This window comes from Aegilops tauschii, chromosome 3 (assembly GCF_002575655.3).
Source record: "Aegilops tauschii subsp. strangulata cultivar AL8/78 chromosome 3, Aet v6.0, whole genome shotgun sequence".
Lineage (NCBI taxonomy): Eukaryota > Viridiplantae > Streptophyta > Magnoliopsida > Poales > Poaceae > Aegilops > Aegilops tauschii.
This window is the reverse complement of record NC_053037.3, coordinates 313995640-314007185: the sequence shown is the minus strand read 5'-3', so window position 1 is coordinate 314007185 and position 11546 is coordinate 313995640.

The following is an 11546-nucleotide window of genomic DNA, read 5'->3' as shown; positions in this document are numbered from 1 at the left end:
AAATTGACCATCCAATGGACGAATGCCTTCATCAATTACAGCAGTAGCCTTGCCCTTTTCATCAGCTGAGGAAAATGTCCGTTTGAGGACTTCAATCGGGGGCAAGTAGCTGCAATGGTTCAGTGTATCAGCTTTGTAGTTGAGTGAAGACCTTGTTTTGATGAATCTCATAATCCACGGTGCATAAGGCTTCAACTCGAATGGTGACATTGCGACATTGGCCAGAGTCCTCATGAAGAAATAATGGAAGTTGATGTGAACGCCATGAATGATATTGAAAAGCAGATTCTTCATGATGCCAACGACTTCTTCTTCATTCGAGTCGTGGCCCTTGATAGGACTCAATGTCTTCGTCAGAATGCGATAGACAGTCCGAGGCACATACAGCAATTCCTTCACAAGGAATTTTGTTCTTGGGGCCTGACCTGGCTTCAAAGGCTTCATCAGCACTTGCATATAGTGATCGGTAAGCTCAGGTTCATTGTAGACGCAACAAGCACCTTTAAGGGGCAGACTGAGAGGCAAAGCACGAAGCAATTCAGTAGCTGGTGCTTTGTAGTGAGTGTTTTCAGACATCCAGTCCAGCACCCATGAATTCACATCTTCAGAGTTGCCGATGATGTGCAGAGTTGCATAAAATTGAAGAATTAGCTCTTCATTCCAATCACACATGTCAGTGCGGAATTTAACAGTTCAGCGTCGTAGAGAACACTGAGGACTGGCCCGAAGCATGGCAGAGATTCCATATCCACGTGAGGAATGTGCTCATGATCAAAGACTTTGTCTTTGTTGAACAGCGCCGAGGAATAGAAATTTGTCTGGCTGGCAGTCCAGAAACGCCTCTTCCTTATGCGAGCGGAGTCATAAGGGTTGTAATCAGTGAAGAATATGTGCTCGCCGAAGAAATCATCATCCTTGAATTTTTGCTTCCTTGAGAATGGATCCTTTGGCTTGGGCAGAGGAGTGTCAGTCAGTTTCATGCTGACCTCAAGAATCGCAATCTCAGGTTCTTCAGGCTGAGGAATTTCTGGTTCCTCTTTGGTGGCAGCCTGGTTCTTGAATTCTTCATTTTCATTTTCTTCAGCACTAGTGGATGGAATGTCTTCATGAGCTTCATCAGATCCCATTTGAACTGTAGTGGCTGGGGACTGAGGAATTTGCTGCAATGGAGTGAAGAGTGGAGAATTGGGGTGCTGACTTTCCCAAAAGTCATCATTCATCACTGGTGTGGTACAGCCAATGTCCACATCTTCATCTGCCATTTCTTCAACGCCAGCCTCTTCAACAGTAAACGGAGGCATAGGCGAGGAAACTGTGGGGGTTGAAGGGATTTTGTCCACTTCAATTTCTTCATCCATCTGCTCTGATGAAGCAGCAGAAGGATTTTCTTCATCAGATCCGCTAGGGATCACATATTCTTCATCAAAAGGGATGATTTCCTGTGATGGCATTGAGGAAACTGGAACAGCATCAATTGGATTAGCAAATGAGCTTGTTAATTTCTTCATCTTCTTCGGTGCTGAAGAATCTGAAGGAGTTGATGCTTTCCTTTTCTTCACTGTTGCACGCTCTGCAGCCTTGATCTTCTTCACATCTGATGCAGATGGAAGGATTGGAGTTGGGGTAGGCGCAGGAGGAGCAGAGGAATGTGGTTGATTTACTTCAGGCACAACTGATGCAGTTGCCCTGACCTCCTCATTTTCTTCAGGCGCACCACTAGTGGGTACCCTGGCAATTTCATCAGCGACTGGAATGCAGTCATCAGCCCTGGAACTTACATTTTCTTCAGCAGCCTGATTGTCATCAGCGGTGCTGGCATGTTCTTCAGTTGGCTGAGCAGATGCTTCAGCCTGAGGAATTTCTTGTTGTGATGGGGCTGCAACATTTGAGGTGAACATCTTAGTCAGTTTGACAAACCTGACCTTGGCTCCTTTCCAATCAGCATAGTAAGCGTTGAAATCATTGCTGAGGACTTTGATTTCAGACTGGATCTTCACAAGTTCATCAGTTGTCATAGAGACAACGTTGTTCTTTGGGAATTTCTCCTTCCTGTACTGTGCTTTCTTGAGCTGCCTGGCCTTCTCAAATTTCCATTTTTCTTCTTGGATGAAGGCAGTCAGCATATGACTTTGACCAGGAGTCAACTTGAAGTCAGGCATAGGAGTGTTTGGGTCCTTGCCAGAGATCAATATAGTCGAGGATCAACTTTGGATCCAAAAGCAGTGGCACATTTGTGCCCTTGGCTCTAGCAGCCCTGACTTGCCTGTCTCTGATGATTTCAGCAAGTTCTTCATCATCAGCTTCGTCTTCTTCAGACGGCACTTGGAAGGCGACCTGCCTCTTGTGAGGACTTGGGCGAGAGCCTCGTCCAGCAGTGGTCTTTGTCTTCAGCAGTGAGGGTTCTGTTGAAGAATTTGGTGCAGCTGAGGAACTAGCTGAAGCTCATGAGGCAATGGAGATGCCTGTAGTCCTTTGGCACGTGGCAAGATGCACAGGTGCTGAGGATTTGGGCGGAGCGGCTGAGGACTTTGGAGGAGCAGGAGCGGCTTGAGGAATTGGCCGTGAGGGCTTAGCTGAGGAAATTGGCCGTGAGGGCATTGAAGAAGAGGCACTTGGCTTGTGCGCGGGCTTCTTTGCCATGGATTTCTTCGGCCTTACAGAGGCCTCAGCAGCAGCAGCAGTAGAGTCTTCATTGAATTTCCTCACTGCATCTTTTGCCTGTTTGGCCAACTTGGCCTGGCGCTTGGCCCATTCTTTAGGAAAATCCTCACCGCGCTTGATGCTAGTGGGATCTGCCTCTTGGCCAGGTGCCAATGGTGGTCTTGAGCATGGAGGAGTAACAGCGAATTTCTTCATGTATTTTGGAGTCACATACCTGTACTCCCTCCACTCTTTTGCCCATCTCCTTTCTATCCTCTGAATGCGCACCTTGCGCTGATTCTTATCTTCCTTAGGGGGTGTGCAGTACCCAGCATAAATGTCCTCAGGGATTTCAAAGGCAGTATTGATTTCAGGCCTCATTCCTCCTTTCTGTGGCTTCTTTCCATCAGCCATTTTCTTTAGTTGAGGAATTTGAACAATTGAACTTTCTGAAGAAGTATGCAACTTTTCTTCGAGGAATGCTGCAAATGAGTTAAGTTGATGAGAACCTAGTGATTCAGCAGCGGACATGAGTACCTGTGAACAGAGTATAGTTGCGAGGAATTTGGAGAGGTCATATGCGTTCTCAGAAGGTTTTTCAAAAAGAACAAGTTTGAGGAATTTGACCAGATGAGTCTTGAAGAATTTCACTAAGCGTTCTTTGTCTTAGGTTCCAGAGTTGTATAGATCGAAGATCCACACAATTGAGGAATCTTGAAGAAAAATGATGCTTAGAGAAGCGAATCAAGAACAGATGACATGTGAGGTGTTCAGTGTGTGAAAAATTTGAGGAATAAACACCTTTGAAGATTTTGTAGGAATCATTTGAATAAAAGAGGGCAGTAAAAGTAACTTTTAATTACCCTGGACGAAGAACACGACGAACTGGGATGTGGAGAAGTGAAGTTCGTCTGTGCAGATCTTCCACGCCCTAACTCGGCGAAGGAAGACGGCTACGGCGGCGGCGGAGTGAAGATTTCCGCGGCCGGCGCGAGTACGGCGGCGCCGAGGTCGAGGCAGTGAAGCTCTTCCTCACCGGCGACGATGAAGTAGCGACGGCGCTAGGGTTTGAGAAGCTCGAGCTGGAGAGAGGTCGAGCGGAGTAAAAGAAGTGAGGAAGGGGAGAGGGGGTATTTATAGCCACGGTGAAAAACTGTTTGCCCGAAGAAATTGGACGAACGTGCCCCTGACCCTTCTCATTCGCGTGACATGTGTCACCCACGTACTGAGAAGTGGAGATCGTCTTAGATCGTGGGTGAATAGATAAGTATATCGTGGGATGCGGAACGGTTTGAGCGGCAAAGCCAAAAATTTGGATAAGATAAGTTAAAAGTTCCATTCGCAAATTCTTCAGCTACCAAGAATACAGTGAAGATTTTGAACGAGTTTCAAATAGAACGCATATGAAGAATTTGTGAATAGATTGGGTTGATTATAGCATAGAGGGGGGAGGGTCCGATCACATTCACTTAGCAGAAAAACCAACTTGAAGAATTAGCCATAAGTGAATGTATATATATATAGCCAATGGAGAAAAACGACGGAAACAGTGAAGACAATGCAAAGTTGAAGAAAATGAACAACTGAGGAAAAACTCAAATTGAAGATTTTCAACTTTTGTGGTGGCGTGACCCACCGTATAAGAATGATGATTTCAGACACCGCGTACAATTGTCGTAGGGTTCTGAGAATCAAATTCTTCATTAATTTCTTCACACTTAGAGTGTTATTCTTCATTGGTTTAAGAAAAATGTTTCTTCATGTGTTGCACATCTAAGTCATCAATTTTGCATAAGTGTTAGGATGAGTGTGCTTTTGAAAAAACATTTGAAGATTCTAAGATATTTAGCTCACACCGCAACTTGCTAAATCTCTTCTCATCCAAGGGCTTTGTGAAGATATCGGCTAGCTATTCTTCAGTCTTCACATGCTCAATAGAAATGTCGCCCTTCAACACATGATCCCGAAGAAAATGATGACGAATCTGAATGTGCTTTGTCTTCGAGTGCTGAACTGGGTTGTGAGCAATCTTGATGGCACTCTCATTGTCACAGAAGAGAGGCACATTCTTCACGTTGATGCCGTAGTCCTTGAGAGTTAGCTTCATCCACAGCAATTGAGCACAGCAAGAACCAGCAGCAATGTACTCAGCTTCAGCAGTAGACAGTGATACGCAGTTCTGTTTCTTCGAGGACCAACAGACCAAAGATCTTCCGAGGAAATGACATGTACCAGATGTTGACTTGCGGTCCACACGATCACCAGCATAGTCAAAGTCAGAAGATCCAATGAGATCAAAAGCCAAGCCCTTGGGGTACCATAATCCTAGTGTTGGTGTGTGAGCTAGATATCGAAGAATATGTTTCACAGCCTTATGGTGTGATTCCTTCGGTGTAGCTTGAAATCGGGCACACATGCAAACACTAAGCATAATATCTGGCCTAGATGCACATAAATACAATAAAGAACCAATCATGGAGCGGTATACCTTTTGATCGAAGTCAATACCATTTTCATCAGTGCATAGATGGCCATTTGTGGGCATAGGAATTTTGACGCCTTTGCAATCTTGCATGCCGAATTTCCTCAGTACATCCTTGAGGTATTTCTCCTGAGATATGAATATGCCATTGCGCTGTTGACGAATTTGAAGACCTAAGAAGAATTTCAACTCTCCCATCATAGACATTTGATATTCTTCACTCATCATATAGGCAAATTCATCACTATAACGTTGGTCAGTACAGCCAAAGATGATATCATCAACATATATTTGGCACACAAACAATTCATCATCATATGATTTAGTGAAAAGAGTAGGGTCGAGTGAACCGGGTTTGAAGCCTTTCTTCATGAGGAATTCCTTCAAAGTATCATACCAGCCCGAGGGGCCTGCTTGAGGCCATAGAGGGCCTTATTTAGTCTGAAGACTTTGTCAGGATGCTTAGGATCTTCAAAACCTGGGGGTTGAGCAACATATACTTCTTCCTCAAGCTTACCATTGAGGAATGCACTTTTCACATCCATTTGATATAAAGTGATATCCTGATGGTTAGCATAAGCAAGTAATATGCGAATAACTTCAAGTCCAGCAACAGGTGCAAAAGTTTCATCAAAATCAATTCCTTCAACCTGTGTGTAGCCTTGAGCTACTAGCCGTGCCTTATTCCTCACCACAAGGCCATTTTCATCTTGCTTGTTGCGGTAGATCCACTTTGTGCCAATGATATTGTGTTTGCGAGGGTCTGGACGATTGACCAGTTCCCAAACGTTGTTGAGCTCGAACTGATGTAATTCTTCTTGCATGGCCTGAATCCACTCAGGCTCCAGAAATGCTTCATCTACCTTAGTGGGCTCTGTGATAGAGACAAAAGCATAGAGCCCACAAAAGTTAGATAAATGAGAAGCTTTTGAGCGTGTGAGAGGACCTGGTGCTTCAATGTCATCGATGATCTTTTCAACTTGCACTTCTTTTGCAACGCGAGGATGAGTAGGTTGTCGTCGAGGAATTTGATCAACATTTTCTTCAGCACCATTTTCTTTAGCAATTTCTTCAGGTGCATTAGCTCGACGTTCTTCACGTTCTGGAATGAATTCTTCAGCAGATTCTTCGATAGGAATGACATCCTCAGTAGCCTTGAACTTGATAGTTTCCTCAGGTGCTGGTTCATCTATCACAGAGGGTAGGTGCTCTCTTTGCGAGCCATTAGTTTCATCGAACCGCACATCTATAGTTTCAACAACCTTGTGAAGAACGTTGTTGAAGACTCTGTAGGTGTGCGAGTCCTTTCCGTAACCAAGCATAAAACCTTCATGTGCTTTCGGTGCAAATTTAGCATTGTGATGAGGATCTCTAATCCAACATTTAGCACCGAAGACTTTGAAATAACTCACATTGGGTTTCTTGTCAGTGAGGAGTTCATAGGCAGTCTTCTTGAAGAATTTGTGAAGATATACCCTGTTGATGATGTGGCACGCAGTATAAATTGCCTCAATCCATAAGTGACGAGGCGTCTTGTACTCATCAAGCATAGTGCGAGCCATCTCAACAAGAGTTCTGTTCTTGCGCTCCACGACGCCATTCTGCTGAGGAGTATAAGGAGCAGATAACTCATGAGTAATACCAAGTTCATCAAGATAGTCATCAAGACCAGAATTCTTGAACTCAGTTCCATTGTCACTTCTGATGTGCTTGATCTTCACACCGAAGTTGGTTGAAGCCCTCGAGGAAAATCGTTTGAAGACTTCCTGCACTTCATGTTTGTAAGTAACAATGTGTACCCATGTCTAACGAGAGTAATCATCAACAATAACCAGCCCATAGAGAGATGCGTCATTTGTGACAGCTAAGTAATGGTTAGGACCAAAGAGGTCCATGTGAAGCAATTCGAATGGTCGAGTAGTGGTCATGATAGTCTTCGCTGGATGCTTAGCCTTGGTCATCTTTCCAGCTTCACAAGCTCCACACAAGTGATCCTTGAGGAATTTGACATTCTCAATGCCAATGACATGCTTCTTCTTCGTAAGCGTGTGCAGATTCCTCATGCCTGCATGACCAAGTCGTCGATGCCATAGCCAACCTTCTGAAGCTTTTGCAAGTAAGCACACGGCTGGTTGCGGTCCTGTAGAGAAATCAACAATATACAAGTCTCCTCTCCTAAAGCCTTCGAAGACTTTTGAATTGTCAGCTTCCATAACCACAACACAACGATACTTGCCAAAGACAACTACCATATCAAGATCACAAAGCATTGAGACAGACATGAGGTTGTATCCTAAGGACTCGACAAGCATGACTTTGTCCATGTGTCGATCCTTTGTGATCGCAACCTTACCTAGACCCAATACCTGACTTTTGCCTTTGTCAGCGAAGATGATATGCTTCAGATGCGATGGTGATAAGGGTGCATCTATCAATAGATTCTTGTCACCAGTCATGTGATTTGTACATCCACTATCGAGGACCCACTCAGTGGCTTTGGGTTGATCATCCTGCAGATCAATTAGTGTAGCTTACGAACTTCATATACTTCATCAGTGAAGAATATGACATCACAATTCATCAGACGAATTTCATCACGCAGTGCAACAGTTAAAACAGTAGGAGGACGTGTGAAATGAAAGTTCATTTCTTCATGATTAGCCTACGTCCTTTCAGGCAGTTTTCATGTCTCCAGCAAATTCTTCAGACGTTTGAGCACATCTGGAGACCTGACCCTGCATAAAAGATTAGTTCTTTTTTTTCACCACCCACATCTGAAGGGGTGGCAAAGAGTTCATCACTCCGCGAGCTCCATATGACAAAGGTGGCATAGAAGCCAATCCATTTCGTTTCACATAAGAGAAGTTAGGGTAAGCATATGAATAAGTAGAGAAATTCTTCGAGGACTTATGAACATAATGATTAGAAGAATAATGCTCATATTCATAGCCCTTGGCTCTTCCCTGCGAAACAGAGTTGTTAGCACGATGATGTTCATATGAGGACTTTGATCCTCTTGAGGAATATGATCCATGTGAGGAATTTGGTCCGTATGAGGACTTGGATCCATATGAAGAATTTGATCCGAGGTTCCTATTCTTCACAGGTGGTGTCATGAGGACATTCACCTGAAGACTTTCAAGGCACCTTTTGGGAACCTAGATTTTCTTCATAGGGGAACCGTTCCTGCAGTTAGTGCCAACATATCTAGCAAATACTTCACCATTCTGATTTTTAAACAGTTTGTAGTTGGAGTCAGATGACTCATGAGAAGAATGAGAAGATTCACATGTAAAGCCAGATAAATTAGATGGATCAACTGGAGGTCCCTTTGCAGCAACCCATGAGGTTTTGGGGTACTGCTCAGGCTTCCAATATGTACCATCAGCATTGAGTTTCCTCTCAAAGGCAATACCCTCTTTCCTAGGGTTCCTGTTGAGGATCTGCTTTTTAAGCACATCACAAAGAGTTTGATGCCCTTGGAGGCTTTTGTACATGCCTGTCATGTACAATTCCTTCAGCCATGCATCGTCAGTGATACTAGCAATGTCCTCAGATGAGGAATTAGTGATAGCAGAGACAGTTGAAGAATTTGTAGCATTAGAAGCATTTGAACATTCAGGTGAAGAATTAGCAGATTCACGTTCAATGCATTTCAAACATGGAGGAACAAATTCTTCCTGAGCAGCGCTGATTTCTTGAGCAAGTAATGAATCGCGCTCCTTCTGAAGATCTTCATAACTCACTCTTAGCTTCTCAAGATCTTGCTTTCTTTGAAGAAATTCATAAGAAAGCTTCTCATGATCAGACAAGAGAGTGTTATGATAACCTTGAAGGGTGTCATACTTAGTATGAAGTCTCTGAAGACTTTCAGCCAAAGCTTTTGACTGATCCATTTCTTCACTCAACATATCATCGCTCTTACTAAGCATGTTTTGAACCTTTTCCAACGCTCTTTGTTGTTTAGCGGCAAGGGAAGCAAGTTTGACATAACTAGGTCCAAATTCATCATCAGATTCATCATCACTAGATTCAGACAGATAGCATTCAGTTACCTTTTCACCATCTACCATAAGGCATGGTGAGGAGGATGATGATTCTGGTTTGAATGTCATTGATTTGAGAGATTCCTTGAAGTCCTCAGACCAAGGATCATGACAGGTCCGATGACCTTCATAGACATCAGAGAGACGGTCCCAGATAAGCTTCGCATGATCGAGATGCATAACGTTCCTGAACTGATTTTGAGACAGATAGGAGCAGATGACGTCCTTCGCCGTGAGGTTGAGAAGAGTGTACTTGCGAATGTCATCAGCTTCCGCTGTCTTGCACAGATCGGTAAGACCAATCTCAGTGACGGTCCACAGTTCGTTGTTCATCGCCATGAGGCACTTCTTCATCATGGCCTTCCACTTGGGATAATCATGACCGTCAAAGATGGGGCATATCACTTTCTTCATACCTGCGGTCGACATAACTAAAACTCCAAGCGGTTAAACCAAAATCACACAGAACAAGGGAGTACCTTGCTCTGATACCAATTGAAAGTACATTATATTGACTAGAGGGGGGTGAATAGGCGATTTTTATGAAATCTTCACTGAGGAATTTGTGGGTGAGGAAATTCCTTAGCGAAGAACTACTTGCAGCGGAATAAGTACTCAAAAGTATGCATAGCAGTTTACAAGCATAGTCATCATGATGAAATGAAAACAAGCACAGAGTACAGAAAGCGTAAACACAGGATAACACAGGATGAAGACAAACAGACTGAAGAAATTGAACTGAGGAAATTGAGAAAGTCTTCAGTCAAAGTCTTCAAACACAGATATGAACAAGCATACAACACAGTAATGAGGAAATGAAAAGAGTTGAGGAAATAGAACCAGTAAGTTTGGTGAAGACAATGATTTGGTAGACCAGTTCCAACTGCTGTCTCAGTTGTACGTCTGGTTGGAGCGGCTAGGTATTTAAACCTGAGGACACACAGTCCCGGACACACAGTCCCGGACACACAGTCCCGGACACACAGTCCTCACCGTATTCTCCTTGAGCTAAGGTCACACAGACCTCGCCCAATCACTCGTGGTAAGTCTTCAGGTGACTTCCAAACCTTCACAAACTCGGTCACTCGGCGATCCACAATTTCCTCTTGGATGCTCTAGACCATGACGCCTAACCGTTTGGAAGAAGCATAGTCTTCAAAGGTAACAAGCGTCGGATCCACGCAGGATCAATCTCTTCAGTGATGCTCAATCACTTTGGGTTTGTAGGTGTTTGGGTTTGGGTTTTCCTCACTTGATGATTTTCGCTCAAAGTCCTCGGAGGATGGGATGCTCTCAAATGACAAGTGTTAGTTTCTCTCGGAGCAGCCAACCAGCTAGTGGTTGTAGGGGGCGGCTATTTATAGCCTAGGGAGCAGCCTGTCATGGTAAGACATAAATGCCCTTCAATGATATGACCGTTAGGTGGGTAGATATTTTGGGACAGCTGGCGCATAGCACAGCAACGGTTGGAAATTTGAGTATCAAATTCCTCAGGGCTATCATGTTCCTCACTGTGTAGGAAATCCGCACTGGCGAATTCCTAACTCCTCGGTCAGAACAAATTCCTCAGAGACCAGAAGAACTTCGTCTCTGTCACTGAAGAATATGACTGAACTGTATGAGATTTCCAATGGCTTCACTCGAAGGGATTGGTAGGTGTAGGATTTTGAGTTGAGCATCACATGGAAATTTTTCCTTAGTATTTCCTCGACCCCCTTTAACAGTACGGTGTTTCCTATGACTCAAGAAAGAGAAAATGAAACTACGAAAACAAAATTCTTCACGCTTCATGTTCCTCAAATGAATACCAAGTCTTCAAGATTACACCAATTTCTTCACTTTCAAAGTCTTCAGAAAGTCTTCAGAAATCCAAAGTCTTCAGTTGAAGAACTTCATTTTTAGGGGTCGACTTTCTCTGTCAATATCAAACTCCTCATAGACTTATAGACCTGTGTACAGTCATAAACATATTATTCCCTTAACCTATAAGTCTTCAATACACCAAAATCACTAAGGGGCACTAGATGCACTTACACTAAGCTTGGGGATGCCCCAGAAGGCATCCCCTCTTTCGTCTTCGTCTATCGGTAACTTTACTTGAGGCTATATTTTTATTCACCACATGATATGTGTTTTGCTTGGAGCGTCTCGTATGATTTGTGTCTTTGCTTTTTAGTTTACCACAATCATCCTTGCTGTACACACCTTTTGGAGAGACACGCATGAATCGGAATTTATTAGAATACTCTATGTGCTTCACTTATATCTTTTGAGCTAGATAATTTTGCTCTAGTGCTTCACTTATGTCTTTGTAGAGCACGGTGGTGGTTTTATTTTATAGAAATTATTGATCTCTCATGCTTCACTTATATTATTTT